We start from the raw sequence: 21,684 nt of genomic DNA, 5'->3' as shown, positions 1-21,684 counted from the left end.
TAAAGAAGATCCATCAACATGGCTAGAAAATTAGCGATTATCGGAAAGCTCTTTTCCCGATGTTAAAAAATCAACTTTACGGAAGAAACTGTAGAGCGGACTAACCACAGTCATTGTAAGTTTTTTTTACACCCTTCCTCAGTATTTTTCTTAAAATTTGTGCATTTGAAAGTTATTTCATACGTGGAGGAACATTATGCTTCTTCCAGTCTTTTAAATTGCAAGTAACGAGCGCCTAACTTTGAAATAATCTGATTCCAGGAGCTTGAATCGCGTTTCAGTGCCCCCTCAACCTACTGTGCGCAGGGCGGGGGAGGGGGGAGGGTAATTGCCTGAGGTCAAACATGTTAAAATATACTTAATTTACGGAATAATTTGTACCACATACAAGAAAATTATAGTTCTTGAAGCCTTTGCATTTGCCCGTAACAAGCGCCGAACTTCGGAAAAAAGCGATTTCGGGAGCTTAAATGACGTTTTGGGGCCACTTTAGCCTACCGTAAGGGGGGTAGGTAATTATCTGAGGACAAATCTGTTAAAATATCCTAAATGTACGCAAAAAGTTGTGTTAGAAACAGCATCAATAATGGGTGTTGAGCATCTACAACTCCCTTAAAAACGGCAGTCAAATCGGCGAAAAGCGTAAAAATGCGCTTCTTCAGTTTTACGCGCTGCATCTTTCCCCTGTTTTCGGCACCATTTACCCTTGACGTAAAGGCCTCAAATTTTTTTTACAGTGTTTTTACATCAATTAGAACCAATCTAGGGGGTGCTGCTCATTAAATTCCAAAAAGTCCAAAATAAGGGCCACCCTAGTGGTACAGTCATTTGACGGGGAGATTTATGAAATTGTAATCGTTTTATGAACCTTACCCTCCGCGGCCCTTATTTTTTTATTGAACCTGAGAAAGGGGAGGAGATTAAATTACAAGCATCATTTTATGCAGTGGTGAGAGTAACGCCGTGTTGTGATGTAACGTTACGGTGGAGTTGTATTTTACGGGTTTAAACTTTTCAGTCTCCTTTCTGAATTGGTCGATCTAGATTTAGGTAGAAAATTTGTGGATAGATAAACTGGAGAGCGGACGGTACAGTCAAAAATATCGACCTGAACGGAAGAAAATTTCAGAAGTCAAGACACTGATGTTTTTTGGAGAATTAAATCGTACTTCACATTAATAGAAACGCTAAATCCTCGAAAAACTAGTCGTGGACATAATTTTGCCATAAAATTGGCTGCATTCGAAAAAAAAGTACGGTTCCGTTATCCCGTGTTATTTTCTAAAAGGAATTAAAAAGTGGTCGTCGGGTGTCTAACAGTGGCGTGGCGTGAAATGCGATATATCGATTGTTATGCCATTTAAACCTATGGTTAAGAATCGATTATTAAGGTGTTCGCTGCGAATACCCTGTTTATCGATCCTTTTCCATAGGTTTAAATGGCATAACAATCGATATATCGCAAAGCACGCCACGCCACTGGTGTCTAATTCACCGAAAAAAAGCCCTGAGCGATCAGGTAGTCACGTAAGTACTCCTGTTAGCCTTATCACTGAAAAAAAAGAAAAAAAAAAAAAAAAAAAAAAAAAAAAAAAAAAAAACACATTGGATCTAGAGTCCAGACTCTCAAAACATCGACAAGAAAAAATGATCTTGATTCAATCAGAATTAAGCTTAAATCAAGAGCCAAGCCTCTTAATCTGAGCGGATTTCCGTTTGATTCAAGCTTAAATCTGATTGAATCAAGAGTCCCTTTTCTTGTCAATGTTTTTAAGAGTCTGGACTCTAGATCCAATGTGTTTTTTTCCCAGTGATTGTTAGATAACTATTCTGAGAAACGGAACTATAGACGAGTGGGAAAGATAGGGTGTGCTCTAAAAGCTGCATAAGAAACAATGTTCATGTGGGTGTGATTCCCCCCGGAAAAGCGGGATTTCACATTCTGCCAAACGGAACAGTGTGTCAACTGAATACGGCACTCATGAGCCGTGGGCATGGTAAAAGACCGTTGTGGATGGGACTCATGAGTTAATGCGGCCCTCGACTAACGAGCACACCCCTCCTTTTCCACCTGTCTCTGGCTTCGTTCGGCAGAAATAGTCCATAATGGAGCTGTTGCACGTGTGCGAGAAATTTGCGCTCTAAGTACTGATTCCAATGTAGAATTTTGCGAAAAATACGATTGCGAATATAGTATAGCGAATATGATTGAGAGTCTTATAAAAGTCTTTCCCGCCTGTCTCTGGTTCCGTACGGCGGAAATGCGTCCATTTGAGAATGGCCAGGAAACGTGTTGGAAAAAATTCGTTTGCAAAAATTCGCCGACTGAGTGTTCGGCAGAGGGGCCGAGATAATGATAGGAATTCGAGGTAAAACCATTGGCGGATGACACAATGGCGTGTGCAAACAAATTTTGCGATTTGAGCTCGAAATCGGACGGCGAGGCGGATCGGTTTGGACAGTTATGGGTGAATTATTTAGCGGCGGTTGTGAGAGTGTGGTAGGGAACATAGGCGTGGCGTGCTTTGCGATATATCGATTGTTATGCCGTTTAAACCTATGGAAAATGATCGATAAACAGGGTGTTCGCAGCGAACACCTTAATAATCGATTCTTTACCATGGGTTTAAATGGCATAACAATCGATATATCGCAATTCACGCCACGCCACTGGTAGGGAAAGGCAAGTGGCAAGACAGGGAGCTCCCGAACAGTGATCTTCGGTTGATCTTTGTTGAGATGGTGGTGTCCCCAGAAGTTGAAGGGGAGGGGGCGCTTGTCGTCTGCTCAAATAAAGCTCCACAAACATTGACTCAGCTGCCGCGATGACTTCCCGACACCAAGCTATCCTAATTTCACGGCCCGATTCTTAGCTTCAGGTTTGAGCTTCGACCTCAGCCTACCCCTGCGCTATTGACCATGTTCACTCGGTTGTGAAAAAAAAAAAAATATAAAATCATGGAATTAAAACAGTGAACCTTCGATCGAGTTCCAGAACGAGAAAATCATAGAGAGCAAATACAGAATTCGACTTCACAGCGCTTTCCGGCGCTCTGCAACCCCTAACTGCCACACTGAAAAAAAAGAATCTTAAATTTGCCGCCAAGAAGTATTTTTTCTTAAATCAAGAATTTTGCTGCTTAATGTAAACTACTTTTTTGCTTAATCCAAGCCTTATTTTCCTCGTATCAATAAAAATTCAGCTTAAATCAAAATAAAAAAAATTCTTGGCGGCAATTTCAAGAATCATCATGCTTGAGCCAAGCACATTATTTTTCAGTGCAAAGTCGGTAACCGGTCCTCCTACAGCCCTTATTCAGGGAGTTGGCTCTCCCTTCAAAAATCAGAGAAATCTTTGCTGTCATATTGGATAAAAGAGAAAACAAGTGAGAAAGTTCTAATACGTTCTTATTAAAGAAGTGCTCAGCTGTCTTCCACAGTACCCGAAGAAGATGAGCACCGTTGAGATGAATGAATTCGCTTGCCGAAATATCAACCATCAATTTTGAGGAAAGTACTCTGCCGCGAAAAAGTAGATTGATGTAGAAAAGTGATGATCGCCCCCCGTGCTTTAACATCAAAAGTATTAAGTAAATGTTTCGCAGATTATTCTGTTCTTACGACTTTTTAAAACAAAAAAAAACACTAGATTTGAGCTCAACTTAAGTAAGCTAAAATCCAATGGTATCAAAATAATATGGAGTAATTCTAAGATAAAATTTATGTTTTAATATTTTTATCCATAGATGATACTCACCTTATATATAAATATCAAAAGATTTAAATGCAAAAATGATAATAGACAACCACTTCTCTTGCCCTTCTCCATCATATTGTTATTTTTTCAAGTTCTGCCCGATTCATGGAGCCTAAAATCTTCAACACCGAAAAAAAAAAAAAAAAAAAAAAAAAAAAAAGACTGTTTCAGCATCCTTAGAATACTAGGAAACTTGTCTAGTGGCCCCTACATCTGAATGTCTAAGATTTAAATTTAACCGCGGGGGCAGTCAATTCATCATTGATGAATCATCAGACTTAGATTGTCGACATCCAGGATCCTAAATTAACATTTTGTCACTGTGAAATTGTTTGTGCTGACTCAGGATTCCAGTGAAATTCCAAGAGAGAAAAACTAGGCCAACTGCCTCTTTTGCTCGTTTGAAAGTCGTCCTTAAGGCACGCAAGAGCGATTTTTTCACATATGTTACAGTGATGAAATTAATCAATAAACGTGCGGTGGAAAAGGCAAAAATCTCTCCCTTTTTCGTGAGCAGGAGGCGGTTCCGTAAGAGCAATCATAAGGTACTTGAGCGTTGATGGTCACATTCAGTTGCGAGGCATGAATGATCGATTACTATCGATATTTCTCCATTCAAAACTATGATAATGAATCGAAAATTAAGGTGTTCGTTGCGAACACCCATGTGTATCGATATTTTTCTGTGGGTTAATGGCAGATCAATCGATATATCGCAAAGCACGCCACGCCGCGCCACTGGTCCCATTCGTTTCACAAGGGGAACTTACGGACCTGCCGCCTCCGATTGGGCTGAATTTTTTTTTACAGACTCTATGGACCAATTCTAGAGGTCAATTTGAGCCGTTTCCCCGAATGCGCAATAGGAAGGGCGTAAAAAATTCCCAAAAGTTGCGTTTTCGGCGTGTGATTTGGTCGTGCGGCGCGTGGCAACACTGAAGCAGCCTCTAGTACCGCTTTATCGGCCGGAGGGTTTCAGCGAAGTCCGGAGCCCTACTGCACACGTACTGGTTCCATGATAGTGATGTCCCGGGTTCGATCCTCGACTTTTTATTTTCCGCATGATCACGTAACATTTTATTTTTAATTCTTCATCCGCATTTATAAATCAAGCAGTTCCGATCACTATCCCCCCCTCCCTCATTTTACGTACATTTTCCCCCGATATTTATTCACATTGGCCACATATAATCGTATGAAACTTCATTGATATAAATTAATGAATTAAAAAGCAAAAGAAAACCTTATTTGTTACTACATTATCTTCAAATGTTTTCCTGGAAAAATATGTAATGTGTAAATAAATCGAAGAGCAACCCCAAACCCATGTGCAGGCAAGGGTCACCAAGAAACACATTATTTTAGCCCTTTGCCTTTTAATTCATTAATTTATATCAATGAAGTTTCATACGATTATATGTGGCCAATGTGAATAAATATCGGAGGAAAATGTACGTAAAATGAGGGAGGGGGGGATAGTGATCGGAACTGCTTGATTTATAAATGCGGATGAAGAATTAAAAATAAAATGTTACGTGATCATGCGGAAAATAAAATGTCGAGGATCGAACCCCGGACATCACTATCATGGAACCAGTACGTGTGCAGTAGGGCTCCGGACTTCGCTGAAACCCTCCGGCCGATAAAGCGGTACTAGAGGCTGCTTCAGTGTTGCCACGCGCCGCACGACCAAATCACACGCCGAAAACGCAACTTTTGGGAATTTTTTACGCCCTTCCTATTGCGCATTCGGGGAAACGGCTCAAATTGACCTCTAGAATTGGTTCATAGAGTCTGTAAAAAAAAATTCAGCCCAATCGGAGGCGGCAGGTCCGTAAGTTCCCCTTGTCAGTTGCAGTCCGTACGCATTGTTAGTGAGGGCGAGGGCATTGTCACCAAACTGCTCAATAAATTCTTACCTCTCACCTCACAATCACTGAGAAATGGAATGGAGCATGACTGAGACCTGACATGTGTCTTCAGCTGTGATTAATTGTGTGAAGAAAACGCTCTTGCTTTTCTTCATACAGAACGACTGCTAACCTGGCCGCTCGGAAGTTCCACTGCTCTATGTTGCCGTTTACAAGTTAAAATCAATGCAAATGTAAAAATGTCGTAAAATGCATGGACCCAACAATTCGCGTCAATGTACGCGCTCCCTTAAACGTATACGTAAGAACGCTAAGGCTATATCAATGGCTAAAATGCCAAATCACTTACCTCCATTCCTGTGTTTAAAAATCTCTGCATGCTCCTTTTTTTTTTTTTTTTTTTTTTTTTTTTTTTTAATAAAAGTCAAATGTATAGCTTGAAATTTTTAACGATATTCTGCTAGGAGGGAAGAAAAATGAAGTCGGTTTGCAAGAAATTGAGTTGACCAGATTTCCGATGGAAAATTAAGTATGTAGAGAAGTCTGCAAAATCCCAAATGGAGCTGCATGGTTTCGCACTTAGGTTATCAATATTTGTAGTCCTCGATCAGGTCCTTTTCTCGTGGTGGCCCGTCAATTAGACTACATTTTGCAATTCGGAACTTTAACTTCTAGCTTATCTGTGAAAACACTTATGCACATAGGAAAACTAACGGCACATGCGTTGTTTCTAAACTTAGAGTTCCTGTATAGCGAGAGTATGGACAGATCGCTTCATGGAGGGCTTAGGGCCCAAAAGTGCAGCCACGCCTTCTAACCAACTTCTAACGCACAAAATTTCACTGCCAGTCTGCAGAGTCTGCAGGTTCCAATTCTAACCAAGATGGCCAAGAATGTGCAGAAATGAGCGTTCTTCCGCAAAATTGGGTAAATTTATGCAAAAACTGAGTCAAACGCGTGCTTAATTCGTAACAATAGTATTAGTAAATCGTTCTGAATAATTGAAATTCATAGGTTGGCTGCACTTCTGGGCCTTAACTTTATTCGCAGAAGCATCGGTGAAGGCCTGATGGATTTTCGGAGTTTCGCATCTGTCCATACTCTCGCTATACAGGTACTCTATCTAAACTGAGCCAGAAATGATAGTTCCTAATTGCAAAATGTGGTCCAATTTAACATCATTCAAAAGACGATTTTTCGAACGTCGAGTGAAAGATAACATTATAAATTCTTAAATAAATGATTACAAGAAATTTTAATCAATCACTAGTATAATAATGCAAAAAATTGATATTTTGTAGGTTTTCCATATTTTATGGTATAGTACCATAAAGGTAGTGAATATCATGGAATTTCATCTTCTGCGATTAGCAGCTTTATTCTGGCAAATTATGTAAATCGCACTTGCATTTCCAAATTAATCCTGTCGATATCCTTTTGATGTTTGAAAAATTTGACTTTCAAAAAAGGCTGTAATATACTCTACCGATGGCCAATGTGCGAAGCCACGTATCTGCCTTTGCAAAGTTGCAAACTTCCTTTCATATATACTTTATCTTTTCTTTTGAAAACTTGTCATTGTACTTTTTATTGTATTTAAATTCCAGAAAACACCTTTGATTGTTCTGCTCTGTCCGCAGAATATACTTTGTATAAATTTCAAGCAATGATGTGTCCTCGTTTCTCTTCGAAAAAATAAAATAAAAGTAGAAATTTTGAAAAAACCGCAATGTATATGGTTTGCACTTTGACTGTCAATTTTCCCACATTTTCCCACTTTACAAAATGTAGTTAAAGTTTTTAACGCAGTGGAGACAAAGCACATTCCAAGAAACACGCTTTTAAAGTTTCAAAGTAACATACAGCCCTTTCGTGGGAAAAAAAGTTCAAACGCACGCTTCGATGCATAAAAGTTGGCTTTTATCCGTGAATTTTTCACAGAATATTTTATTTGCAGTTATCAATATCTCATTTTTTTTTGTTTTGCAAACTGCACTTATGCGTACTGTCCTTCCGTATCTCTCAATTGTTGTTGACCACTACACTTGTCACACAGTCTAAACATTCAACTAATCTAACAGCGGGAGCGGATACTATTAATCAAAATTAAATATTTTAAATAACATTTGTATTCTTTTTTAAAAAATCCACCCTATCCTAATCAGAGGTAAAGCCCAGTGAATTCCCAAATATACACAGTATGCATACTCAATTGCACTATCCATATCTTCTTTATTAATGTCCTGTGAAAAAGGAACTTACAGAATAAAATTTGGCAGCCTCGTTTGTGCGAGTATTGTTTGCAGATAGAATTACTGCTCCCCTCTGGCGGCGGATAAATGTTAAAAGTTTTCAGGTGGGTGTAAGTAAAACTCGATTTCTGCAAACTTCTGTTCCGAACAACTGTAAGAAAAAGCAAAGAATATGCGCGTAGTTTTCTTGATTTTTTCTGAAGACTCGCGCCTCTTTTTCTTTCTCTTTCTCTCTCTCTCTTTCCCCCTCTGGACTTCAGTGCGAACTTATCATTCATAGAGCGTTAATCCCGTCTACGCTTGTTGATCACATGTTGGTCCCAGATGCTCATTTCAAACTGACATACGCTGCTGTTGGTAGAAACAAAAAACCACTGACTGCATTTCAGCGCCTCTCGTTACGTTTGGATACGTAACTTGCTTGAGAAAACACGGAATGAAGATGAAAATGGTGCAAGCATGTGACCAAATGTTGCTAAGTTGTTATGATGCGAAGGAAGCATTGTAGTTACCCGTTCTTGTCTTCTTTCTATTTTCCTTCTTCCTAAAAAAGGATAAGAATAAGAAAACAAATCAGCAAAAATGATCTTTTAAGATCACCTTCAATTTGTATTTTTTGTTCAATTTGTCAATTGCATTATAATGTACTACTGTTCGAGTGAAATTATTGACGATTCCTGTTTAAAACTTGATTCCGTAGAGTTAAATTTTTCATCATGAATGTTCAGATTTTAAATTCTAAAAATTATGAAACTTAATAGTGCCTAAAAGCACAAAACAAAGAGCTAACAATGCATCTTCGGATTATAATAACCTATGTTTCATATTGTTATGTCATGAAAATTTGAATCATTAGTCGAAAGTTTGAGACGGCTTTATGAAAAAAAACCTGTCTCTTCTTATCTTCTTTGGTATTCCTCAAATGTATCGAAATTAGTAGGTATATTTCTAAGTTTCTTGCGAGGAAATTTAAAGTGGTATGTTGTCTCAACCCTGGAGAATAGGTCTATTTCTAGGAGTCACGCCTTCTCCATCTCTAGTCGTTGCCTACGAACCTACCGAAAACAACAAGCATCTCCGGGTCATCGGTGCATCGATGAGTGAGGCAGTCGCTGCGTGGACCAATCAGAGTGGCCCTCGATCGGCCGAAGTTGCGCGAGCGGCCCGTTTGAATATGAGTGGAGTAACGATTTTCGGCGTTACGCTTTCATTTCCTCGATTTTTAGACGATGTCACGAATGGATTAGTTACTTTTCTAAAGTGAAATTTCATCTTCTTTCGAAAAGGTTCTTATGAAATTTTGCGTCAGATCAACCCTGAAAAAGATATCGGCGAGAAATCATCGCGCGGCAAGCGTTCTCCCATAAGAACGCGTGTTAAACCGCGGCCGAGTTTCATCTACTAGTGTGACGTCACAGAATCATAATTACGGCCTCTCCATTCTCGTAGGCAACGCTCTAGTTTCATTGGCACTGCGTAGTATTTATGTCCAGCGTCTGTTGGTTTTAACCATTTTCATCTTTATTCCGTGTTTTCTCGAGCGAGTAACGTATCCAAACGCATCGAGGGACGCTGAAATGCAGTCAGTGGTCTTTTTCTTGCACCAACAGCAGTGTTTGTTAGTTTGAAATGAGCAGCTGGGAGGGGAATCAATGACTAGCCGAGTACCTTTTAAGAAATGAGTGTTGAGGTTGAAAATTCCTATAGCGAGGCGAGAGCGTGCGAATTCGGAAGTAAGAGCTTTTGGCGGAGATCAGGAGCGTCAGATGGTTGAAAAAGTCCATTACATCCTCTCTCTCACTCACACACCTGAAATGTACAAACCTAGCACTGACGATGATTCTCAAAAATTGTAGATCACCGATTGCCGATCTCAGGTTTAATTCACCCTCTCTGTTGATTCACTTGTGATTAAGTAAGTACTTTCCTCACAGCAACGGCGACGCTGTTCGCCCGCGTCATAGCTCTTTTATAGGAGCTTTTGCCACTATTCCGACCTCAAAACTGTACGTGAAATCTTCTAACGAATTGAAGACACATTCACGTCTGCACTCGTAAAACGGAAATGTGAGCTGGTTGCATTGCAAGGATCCCATTTGCTGCCAATCACAGCTTTTTCGCCCTTTCAGTTCGTCAATGCTCCCGTGCTAAGGAAGAACGCCGTATGAACATTCGAGACTTGCCAAATTTCCTTCGATAAAATGTTCATTTTTGAAGACAGTTATGAATATTTTTCTTTACAACTTTCAGGAACTTCAGGTGAAATTGCGAGCAAAAGTATCTGATAAGTTGGAAAGAAAATATTCATAGATTTACCAGGAAATTCGTGTTTTATCGAAGGAGATTTGGCAACGCCTGAAGGCTCATACGGCGTTCTTCCTTAGCACGGGAGAATAGTGCGCTCTACACTAATAAGCAACGGTTGTTCTGATTGGTTTATGTAGATCTGCAACCTTTTTTTACTGGAAAAAGAAACTTGCGAAAGGAAAATTGTGGTCCTCAAGATCAATCCCCCGAAACAACAGAGGTAGCTGTGAGTATCGTGAATGAATCGTGAGGTTCGTCTTCGCCAAGAAACTTTTGAACGTTTGGAGTCTGAGTTCTACTTCCGCAAACTTTTTAATTTAAAAAGTTTGACGAGATTGACTTATTGGTGACAATGTCCTTTGATTGTAAATCGACAGCCGGAGAAGAATTTCCGTTGATATCAGATCCCTGCATTTTCAGGAAAATGCAGCGATCAAATGTCTATGCTTCCGTTTCGATGGAAGATCCCACCCCCTTTCAAATCTTTTTTTTCTTTCCCTGATAATTCTCATTCTTTTCATTCATCAAAAGAATTTTTCACTAAAGAGCTCCTCAACTTGACGTTCTCGAAAAGCTCTCGTTTCAAAAAGGGTGTAGGGAAGATCTAGAACATCCTCGGGACATAAAGACTCAAAAGTTTAATGCGGATTCTTGGGACTGTCGTTTTAGCCTGTCTGTGAACGTTCTCTAATCGTTCAGATCTGTCTAATTTATCCTATAAACAAGAAAGGATGAATTTAGGACAGGTCTTTTAGTGTTCTTTTTTGGTCCAATAATCGTTGAGAGGAAGCAATCCCATTTTCGAATCGGCACCAAAGTGTTTAGATTACTCATATTTCGGATTTTATCTGAAAATATGCATTATGCTCCCTCTTAAATTTAATATCTTAATAATAAATGCAGTAGAGAAAAAAATATATTTTCGCTATTCCCGTCAATATGACTTCATGAGACAAACTTCCGAATGAGAGAGAATTCCCTCATTTTTGACAGCAAAATTCGATTTGTAACTTTTTCATTTTTTACAATTAATTTCAGTGACGTATCGTCATCATCAAAAAAGCCTCGGTGACTGTTTTCTACCTCCAATATTTTCTTTAGAGCTTTTTGTTCCCATCATTTTTAAACCCTTATCTCAATATTTCCTGAAACCAACAGGAATAATCGTAATTTATCAAGATGGTAACTACAGTCACGTGTTTTTAAGGAATAAAGCAAAATGTTTGCAATCTTGAACTTGCAAATTTAACATTATAACATAATTTAAGAATGTATTGTTTGAACGCATTTATGTAATTGCTTCTATTTATTTATTCTATTAATTAAATCTATTTATTTAATTTGTTTCAGGTGAGTGGGTTTCTCATATCTATTGGTACACTTCAACAATGAACACGAGTGAGTATGATCTCAATCAGTGGCGTGGCGTGAATTGCGATATATCGATTGTTATGCCATTTAAACCTATGAAAAAAGATCGATTATCAGGGTGTTCGCAGCGAACTACTTAGCAATCGATTCTTTACCATAGCTTCAAATGGCGAGATATCGATAATCGATTATTCACGCCACGCCACTGATCTCAATAATATCTTCATTAAAAGGTGTGCCTTGTCAAACCTTTTCCCGTCTTCACGAATTTTCCGCCATGTTATAAATAGAGGTGACCTCAACTCAAGAAATTAGTGATATTATCTGAAGGAAACGCCACGTCGTTTTCTCAAGGTTTATCTGCTGGTTTTATGGCTTCGTGTCTAGCACCTTAGCCAACTTCAGACTGTGTTTATTGTCCGTAGACATCGAGGGATTTAGACACATTCATGCTCCAGGCTTTTCAAATTTTCAGGGATTAAGGCCCAGTAGAATCTGTTTCAGCAGATCTACTTGCCGATTCCGTGAAAATTAGACGCCACCACCGGGATTCGAATCCGGGACCTATTGACCTAGAGTCAGACAGGCTGACCATTAGGTCAACCTGGCCGGCTTGCCGTTATCAATTAATAAACTAGCTTTAGGCACAGGACCGCCTCACACTATTGCGAACGAAGTCAGGACGAGCGCTCCGAAAACTAAGCGACCCTGTAAACCGAGGGATATTTCTTTCCAGTGTGATCCCGAGGACAGTGTAGGGATTTAAAGCGACTCAAAAAGTTGTCGCTAAAACTGCGTGAGGTTTTACGCGGAAAAGTGGAAAACTCGGGAAGTTGGGGCGGCAGGCGCATGCTTGAATCCGGAGACGAGGCGTGAGGGATTAGGGATGCCGCACAGTAGACCAAGATACAACTCTCTGGAGTCTCTACACGGAGAAAAAAACTTCGTGCGTGGGACCCGAAGTTTAGGTCATATGGATCTCTGAAGTTTTCGGATTGAGCATCTGAACACTTTAGATCTAGCTGTCGAGGTTCGGATCACACATCTGAAACTTCAGTTCTTACACCTGAATTACTTCGGTTCTCATATCTAAAGTACTTCAGATGTAAGAACTGAAGTTTCAGATGTGTGATCCGAACCTCGACGGCTAGATCTAAAGTGTTCAGATGCTCAATCTGAAAACTTCAGAGATCCATATGATTTAAACTTTGGGTCCCACGCACGAGGTTTTTTTCTCCGTGTATGAATCGTCGCTCCTCTGACATAAGGGCGAATTTCAATCTCTATTTGAGCCCTGTTTTATACATGAATCCGTCCTTTCTGGGGCTCATGATGAAATCAAGATGCGCACCCTTATGCCAGAGGAGCGACGGAATATTCAAAACACGAATAAAGGACTGTTTTTCGAAGGATAGAGTGGAAAATGTTTTGTGAAGTATACACCTTATTCTGCATAAAAAGGCTGAGAGGGTGTGCGTTACGGTTAGGAGGCCTAATGTCCCATCCTTTGTAATGATCAAACTAACGCTTATTTGAGTACTCCTCGATTTTTTTAGTGATATCCTCCAACAGGTAAACAAATCTTAAACTTGATGAAGAGTATGACTGCTAAGCGAAACGGTATGGAAGGGGGGGGGGGAGGCTCAGATGAGCTTTGCAGTCAGTGCTATAATAAAATGTGGAGTTGTTACTAGGTGGGAAAAGTGTGTATGCAATATATTTGCTCTTATTGCTCTTCTTAAGATTCAAGTGTTTTAAAATTAGAAGTAGGAGTAGGAGTAGTAGTAGTAGTAGTAGTAGTAGTAGTAGTAGTAGTAGTAGTAGTAGTAGTAGTAGTAGTAGTAGTAGTAGTAGTAGTAGTAGTAGTAGTAGTAGTAGTAGTAGTAGTAGTAGTAGTAGTAGTAGTAGTAGTAGTAGTAGTAGTAGTAGTAGTAGTAGTAGTAGTAGTAGTAGTAGTAGTAGTAGTAGTAGTAGTAGTAGTAGTAGTAGTAGTAGAAGTAGGAGTAGTAGTAGTAGTAATAGTGGCGTTAGTAGTTGTGGCGTAGTCCTAGGAGACGTGTCATAAAATACAGTTAATTTTGGGCGGTTCTCTAGCGATTGTAGCCATTTACATATCTATACTGAAAAAAGAAACGATTTTATATGAATAAACGATGAGAGAAAATAAAGAGTACCAGACATTTCAAATGCTTACTGAAAAAAGTAAAAAAAAAGAAGTTAAAAATCTGAAGGATATTAAAGTGAAAGGAGACGGAAGAAAAAGGTCTGCCAGTAGAGAGAAAAATTAGGGGGAAAAATTAGTGAAAAATCAAGGAGAAAAATTAATTGAAGGTGGGTAACATATTAAAAAATGAAGAGTTAAAGAGAAAAATGAAAATTCGGGTGAGAGAATTAATATTGGGATCGAAACGGTCCGAATTTAAAAGCAATCAAGGCGCCCGCTCTCATCATTGTGAGCTAATTCATATCGATGCCCAAAGTGCGAAACCACTTTCCTTCGTTGCAACATTAACGTTGCACACTTTAAACCACAGAAAACAATCAGAAAAGCAACGGTATTCAACCACAAACATACAGAATTGCAGACTCAAGCGCTCAACGACGCGCTACCACCGCAACAGCGGAATGATGCGACTTCCACCGAGGCGCTGCATACAACTATTCGTACTCGATGGATGCGCGGGTTGCAGACTCACTTAATTGAAGGCGTTTTAATTTTTCTTGCGCTCGCAAACATCGACCGACGGGACACGTTACCGCTAACGACCGTATTTTCCGCGCCCACGGTGCACTAGTCCCTATCGATGGCTAAAATGCAAAACCACGTATCTTCGTCCGCGACGTTGCACACTTTCCGTTGTAATTGATTTTTTTTGGAAGTGCTAGTGTACATAATTTCTTCAAATTTTCTTTTATTTTTATTCTCTGTCAGCAGAATATTCTGTTTAAATTTCAAGGTAGTAGGAACTGGCTTTCTACCCTTCGTAAAAATTAAACAGAAGTGGAAATTATGAAACACCGCAATGGAGGTAGGTTAAGTAAAGTCGAATTGAGGACTCTTTAATAGTCAAGTTACAATTCATAAACAGATAGTCATAACAATTAGAGTTACAGCATCATAGTTGATTAGGAAAGAAAAAATTTTAGTTAAAAACACGGAGTAAATGTTTCTCGGCATAATTAATTAGAAATAACCCTAAATGATGATAAATTAAACTTAAGTTAGAATAGACTTTATTAACTTAGAAATGTTCCTATAAACGAAATCCACGCAAAGAATGTATATTTTAGGCCTATTGGATCTCAATCCTGTCTCTGGAGACTCCAATTTGTGAATTAAAAAAGTAAGGATTATTTTAAAAAATAGAGACAAATTAGAGATATGTGGTTTTGCTCTTTGGCTATAATATGATTAATTATTTGAACCCCCGAGAACTAATCGGACGGTGTTTATTAAAGTTTTGATCCGTGCGCTTTGATTATAATTGTGATATTATTCTGATAAATTTTTGTTCCCACTAGAGCTACATGGCCTGTATTTATTACTGCAGCGTCAGCTCATGAATAATTTTGAGCTAAGGAGAGAATAGTTCCGAGGTTGCCTGTTTTAACCATTTTTAATAATTGGATCGCATTTAGCACACAGGAACTGGCGCGATTACATTGTTGTAAAAATGTTGCGTCTTTATAATCATCTAGGTGATCTCTGAGAATGGCAAATAGTTTTTGCTTCCAACCAAAAAATTGATAATTTTTTAAGAAAATAATGGTGTGAATTTGATTATTGTACACATATCAAGTATTTTTAAAGGAATAGAAGAAGTCGCACGATTTTGAAAACACTGCAATCGCGCTGGTTCCTTTTTGCTGAAAGCGATCCAATTGTTCTCCAGTAAATGAAACTTAAACCCTTTAGTAAATACCCCTTCTAGGGGTTGCCCTATATAAGAAAAATATCAAAAATTTACTTCTTTTTTTTTAAAAACAAAATAAAAGATTTAATTTAGTGCTAAATCAGGTAAATCAAAATACAATTGTACAAAAATAATAAGGGATAACTCTAAGATCGAAAAAATCACACTCATGTTATGTTTTAAATTTAGTGCACATCGATTACATTCACCTTATTTATAAATATGAGAAAGTTAAAAATGTAAAAATAAAATTTGGAAAATTGTTGCGAAAAATGATAATAAATAATCATTTTTTTTCATCTATTAAAATATAGCCCATGATTCATTCTGATTGCTTTAAACTTGACTAATGTGGCTACAGGATTAACTAGAAAAACCCTAAAAGGTATATTCAGAAAAATGAAACAAATAATCAAATCTCTGAGACAATAAAAAAGATTATTCCAGATCTAATCATATAATTGATTTTTAAAGATGGAGACCCTTCATATAATGATTCTCGAATAACGTCTCATGATACGTTTACATGATATCATTTTAGATATTAGGGGTGTAAAGATCCCGGTTCTGAGAATCATTTTTCCGCCCGTCCGCTCCTTTCCTGGAATCTTGATTTTCGATTAGAACAACTCCAATTTTGGCCGGGCGTGCGGAGGATCATTGGCAGCGACAGAGACTGGGTGGAACTCGATTAAGCGCGAATCCCGGCTTAAAAGCTAATCTCGCAACAGTTTTATTGGATTTCAAGTTAACGGTAACAACGAAACAAGGTTAGATCCGAGCCTCTCCGTTGATTACCCGCAACAGTGTCGAACATCTGTAACGCAACGACTTCCTCCGCAGAGACATGAGCCCATGTTGACACAACCGTCGACAAATCCGCGAAAATCTCCCTTCTTAGTCTCGTATACTTTTCGTGCGAGGGTGCGGCTTCAGTTTCGCGTTAACGGTTATACTTTGGGGTCAGTGGCGTGGCGTGGATTGCGATATCGACGGTGAAACTACCAAACCACGTATCTCGTTTGCGGTGTTTAAAAATCTACGCTCACATTTTATTTTTTTGAAGTAGACCAAATCAACATCATTCCTTGAAATTTTCGCAGAATTTTCTCCGCACGAAGAGGAAAAATCACAGCAATTTTCAAGACTTGACGTTAAGTAGTTTTTCATTTAAAAAATAAAGTATGACAGGAAGTCTGCGACGTCGCAAACCGAGATACGTGGTTTGGTAGTTTCACCGTCGATATATCGATTGATACGCCATTTAAACCTATGGAAAAGGATCGATAAACAGGGTGTTCGCAGCGAACACCTTAATAATCGATTATTTACCATAGGTTTAAATGGCATTACAATCGATACATCGCAACTCACGCCACGCCACTGGACTAATTTGCCGTCCACAGCAAAAACGCCTTAACTTCTATTACAGGAAAATTCAATCGCCGCAAAGTTTCTATTTTTCATTTTTAGCTCCTAATGGTGTAGCGGAGTTGCATCAAAAATAATGGAGGATGAATATTGGTTAGTTTTTTTGTCATACCGCATTTGTCAGAAAATATTCGACGCATTTCTATCAAACGGAACTATTGCATTAAGGCATGAGCCCTGAGACCCATAAGAATATGTGCATAACAGGGCTCACTTCATAATGCACATAGTTCCGTTTGATAGAAATACGTCCCATTGAAAAAGTGTTGAATGGAGATACGGGAGTTTTTCCTTGGATGGCGGTAATATATCGAGGGCTGACAAACAAAACCGCATAACTGACAATTTTGGAAAAAATAGGTTATAGATTTTTCCACATTCTACAGTACAAAATACGCAAGCTGATGATTTTGCTTTTTCCAATTCTGTACAGGAGCGCTGCAATGACGCAGTAATGTATAAAAAAAATGCAGATCTAACCTTAAAATTATAAAAATGGCAAAATTTTCTCTCCGCTCTGCAAAAACGTCCGTTTGTAGTTAGGTGGTATTGTTCATTAGCCATCGAGTTATTCTTCCCGGTTTGTTAGCCAAACCTACTTGGTCTTTCGATAAAATTTCGGGCTAACTCAACCAAAACTGTAGGTTACTTCGAGATTTATGGGATGATGACAATGTCGATGCATGGCTAAAGTCCAAAACCACTTATCTCCGTTTCTGACGTTGCAGACTTCCAATCATACTTTAGTAATTCCTTGGAAAACTAATCAACGTAATATCGTGGACACTTCCCCAGTTTTTCTTCTTCGTTAGCAGCATATTCTGTATTAATTAGAGTACCTATATTGAGAGAGTATGGGCACTGGGGTTACCACCTCTGATTGGCTCAGCCATCTTAGGCTAAATGGAGCCCTTAGGACCCAAAAATGGCGGACGCCATAAATTAATGTAATGCAAAATGACTCAAAATGTAGTTTTCTTTGCTTATCGTAACGAGAAATTTACTCAAATGCATTGCGACATCTTTACATATTTTTAAGGCTAATCGTGTGCAATTTTTGAGAAAAATTATCTTAGATGTAGTAAGGTTGGCAGCAAGTGCGGTTGGTGATAACCGTCAAAAGTTGGCAATGACCCCCCTCCCATCCACAAAAACCAAAACAAAGCACCGCCATTTTTGGGTCCTAAGCCTCTCCATGAGGCCCGGTGGCCATACTCTCTCAATAAAGGTACTCTAGTATGAATTTCAAGCGACGAGGTTGACATTTTTTTTCTCGGAAACAAAAATTAGAGCGAAGGTTTTAAAACACCGCAATCGAGTTACGTGGTTTCGCACTATAGCCATGCTCTTCTAATCGAATGGACTCCAGTTTCTCTCGATGTCATTCAGACGTTGTGACTTGCGAGGGACCAGCCACCAGCGCATTGGACCATGCCCAGTGGAATTTGGTTCGATTCTGGCGGTCCACACCAGATTTTCAACGAGATTGCTAAAATATGGTCAATGTAAGCCAAAAAAAAGAAATTATCCAAACATACCAACCGCATATTTATTGTTTAGGTTACTTTTTATACCGAGAAAAAGATACGGTTATTCGACGGTTACCACGGTAATAATGTCACACGGGATTCCACGGTAGTAGAACCATGGATTTTGATGACTGTAATGATGAGCACAGCGCTGTTACCATGTTCACCGTAATATTACTGTCAGCACAATAATGCTACCACGAGCGTAGTTATGCTACTGTGCTCATCAATAACCTTATCAAAATTCGCGGTTTTACTACCGTATCACCGTCGAAAAACCGTGTTTTTTTCTCCGTGTACTCTTCTTCACTGAAAAAAAAAAAACTCCGGCCGTGGGAGCCGCAATTACGAGCTATGTAGACTCACCGTCCGTTCCGGGCTCAAAGGCCGAAAATTCCGGCTGCTGTAGCCGTAGCTTCGGCCTCTGAACCCGGAGCAATCGAAGCTACGCCTCCAGCGGCCGGGATTTTCGGCCTTTGAGCCCGGAACAGACGGTATGTATATATAGCCCGTAATTGCGGCTCCCACGGCCGGATTTTTTTTTTCAGTGTTCCTATATTTATGTTGTGTATGTATGAACTATACGTTATGTATGAAATAAAGTTGATAAGTTTCAAATTGAAGTGAAAGCAGTATCTCGGGAAAATTAATCTGATATCTGGATGAGTTCCTGTGTAAGTTCACTTTAACATCGGTACTGAACTTAATCATCAATAATCTCCAGCAACAGTAATATTTCTCAGCTCAGAGAATCGCGGGTTACTACCCGAACGTCATAGAGTGGTCTTGGTTGGTTTGGTCTTGGTGGTCTCTCCGTGAAAGATATATTCATGATGAAATTTTCACCTCCCTAGTTTTCACCTCCCTGGCTGCTTTGAATAATTCCGCTCGCGCGCGTCCCCTCGAGGTATCCACACGCCCCCTCGTGGGGCGGTTTTTATGGCATGCATTTGGTTCAGCCGGGAATTTGAGGTTCTTGCCGTTGCCTCCTGTAAAACAATATCAGCGCGAATAGCTGCTTGAATTTTGAGCACGTGCGCGCAACATTCGCCCTTCGCAATCGTCATTTCGTGTAGAGTCCCTTTATACCCAGAGTTAAGACAACTCACTTTTGGCTACCTTTTGGTTGGGCTCAAAGTGGCCAAAAAAAAATCCAATTCTGATTGGTTCTCGCTCATGGAGGCCGAAACGAGTGCACCAAGATGGCGGTACCTCGAATGTGAACAAGAATAATGAAAATATTACCTAATTGTAGTTTATCAAGAGTAAATTGTTATTTCCATCGGTCCAAAATGAAAATAGATTAAGAAATTATTCACAAACCAATCTCATTTTCTTTTTAATTGATCAATTTGTTGATGATGTTGTTTTTGTGTGATAGACATCGCAGGATTCCTGATCCTTATCCCTCAATATCGTTCATTTGGGTTCACTCGGTTCGGCCTCCATGGCCAGCCAAGGCCGGCTGCCAGTCAGCTGATAATCGAGTAATCTTAACTCTGGGTATAAAGGGACTCTAATTTCGTCGATTCGATACGATACGGACCCGGAGGTTCCTTCAAAATCGTCCGATCATCATGTAAAGTTCGACCTCGAAAAATGTCGTGCGTTTCGTTTCTTTTCTTAGAGTGTTCTACAAATTTGAATGTGGCACAGAAGCGGATCCATACACCTCGAACGGAGGGGAGCGGGAGGTGGAGCCCAGGGGGCTTCACCCAGAAAACTTTCGAAATTTTAAATTAAAAATTGAAGTTTACAGTGTTAGAGATTTTGTGCTGGAGTCTATATAACGCCCAAAAATCCAAGTGATATGAATGCGGATCGGAATCTATGCTTCTTGTAGAGTGTGATATGTTCGATGCTCCGCCCGCGGCCGTAACAAGAGGTACAATAATAACAAATTAAACAGCGGGTGACAGTGGTAATTTTCTTCACATTAACACCACCAAAACGTTTCGGCTGAAAACTCAGCCTTCCTCAATTGGATAAAAACAGTAGGAAATTGTAAAAATCTAAAAACGTAGTACTTGGCTGTACCTTTCAAAGCGAGAAAAATGTTGTAATGAAATAAATTTTGATAACACAGTCAAAACTGAGAAAACGTGTCACTGATAAGAGACAAATTGTCTCTCGGGGTACACAACTTGTCTCTTGGGCGACAACTTTTCTCACATGGGAGGCAACTGGTTCCTCATGAGAGACAAGGTGTCCCTCAGGGGACCCAACTTGTCTCTCTTGAGCGACAACTTTTCTCTCCGGAGAGACAAGTTTTCCCTCAAGGGTCACAAGTTATCTTTCACGGGTGACAAGTAATTGCTCAGGAGAGACTACCTCTCTCTCAGGAGAGAACATTTGTCTCTCAGGAGAGAAAAGCGGTGCCTCAGGAGACACAAGTTGTGTCCCCTGTGGGACAACTTGTCTCTCATCTGGGACAAGTTTTCTGACTGTGTTATCAGAATTTCTTTCATAACAACATTTTTCTCGCTTTGAAATGTACAGCCAAGTACTACGTTTTATGATTTTTACAATTTTTTACTATTTTTATGCAACTGAGGAGGACCGAGTTATCAGCCGAAACGTTTTTGCGGTATACATGTGAAAATGAGAAAATCATTGCGAGTATAAGACGGAACGAGCATCGCGTTCCGCAACACCCGCCAATCCAAGCCCCCCTCTCCTTTCCTCCCCCTATGGCGCTAAGGTCCGTTTGATAGAAATACGTCCAAATGAGGTAGATAATAGACTAACAGGAACCCAGGGAGATCCTTTAGTTAGGTCAACAGTTACCCCCTTGGTCTATGAGAGCCACCCATTTCAACCTATAGGACCGCTCTATACTCCTTACGGCTCCTTTGTCTATAGCTTTGTTTATCGATTTCAACAATCAGCCCACTAAGTCAGTTTTTTTTTTTTCCGTGTAGCTAAAAACCAAGCAGTCAACACAATGCTGGCGTGCGAGGCGCCGAGATCGCAGACCATCGCGCATAGTAATATAATGCGAGGCTTAAAACCCGCGGCAGGAACGCACGAACTTTATGGGGGGGGTCGGAGGGGGGGTCGGGGGGGGGTCGGAGGGGGGTCGGAGGGGGGGGGGTTGGAGGGGGGGGTTGGAGGGGTGGTCGGAGGGGGGGTCGGAGGGGGGATCGGAGGGGGGGTGGGGGTTGCGGATCCGGAAGGAAACTCGCGCCGGTAGCCGTGCCGCGGAGCGCAGAGTGTTGAATGATGCGTGAGGAGGCGTCGGTATAAGCGCGG

General features: G+C 39.9%; 1 protein-coding gene across 7 annotated transcripts in view; it reads left to right on the top strand.

Moving 5' to 3' along the window:
* Nucleotides 1–21,684, top strand: part of LOC109032035 (GTPase-activating Rap/Ran-GAP domain-like protein 3) — a 480,199-nt gene that overhangs the window by 330,863 nt on the left and 127,652 nt on the right. The gene's annotated exons all lie outside the window — the stretch shown is intronic.

The sequence above is a fragment of the Bemisia tabaci genome, chromosome 2, assembly GCF_918797505.1.
Source record: "Bemisia tabaci chromosome 2, PGI_BMITA_v3".
Classification (NCBI taxonomy): domain Eukaryota; kingdom Metazoa; phylum Arthropoda; class Insecta; order Hemiptera; family Aleyrodidae; genus Bemisia; species Bemisia tabaci.
The sequence above is the reverse complement of the archived record's forward strand: the minus strand, read 5'-3'. Positions and strand labels throughout refer to the sequence as shown.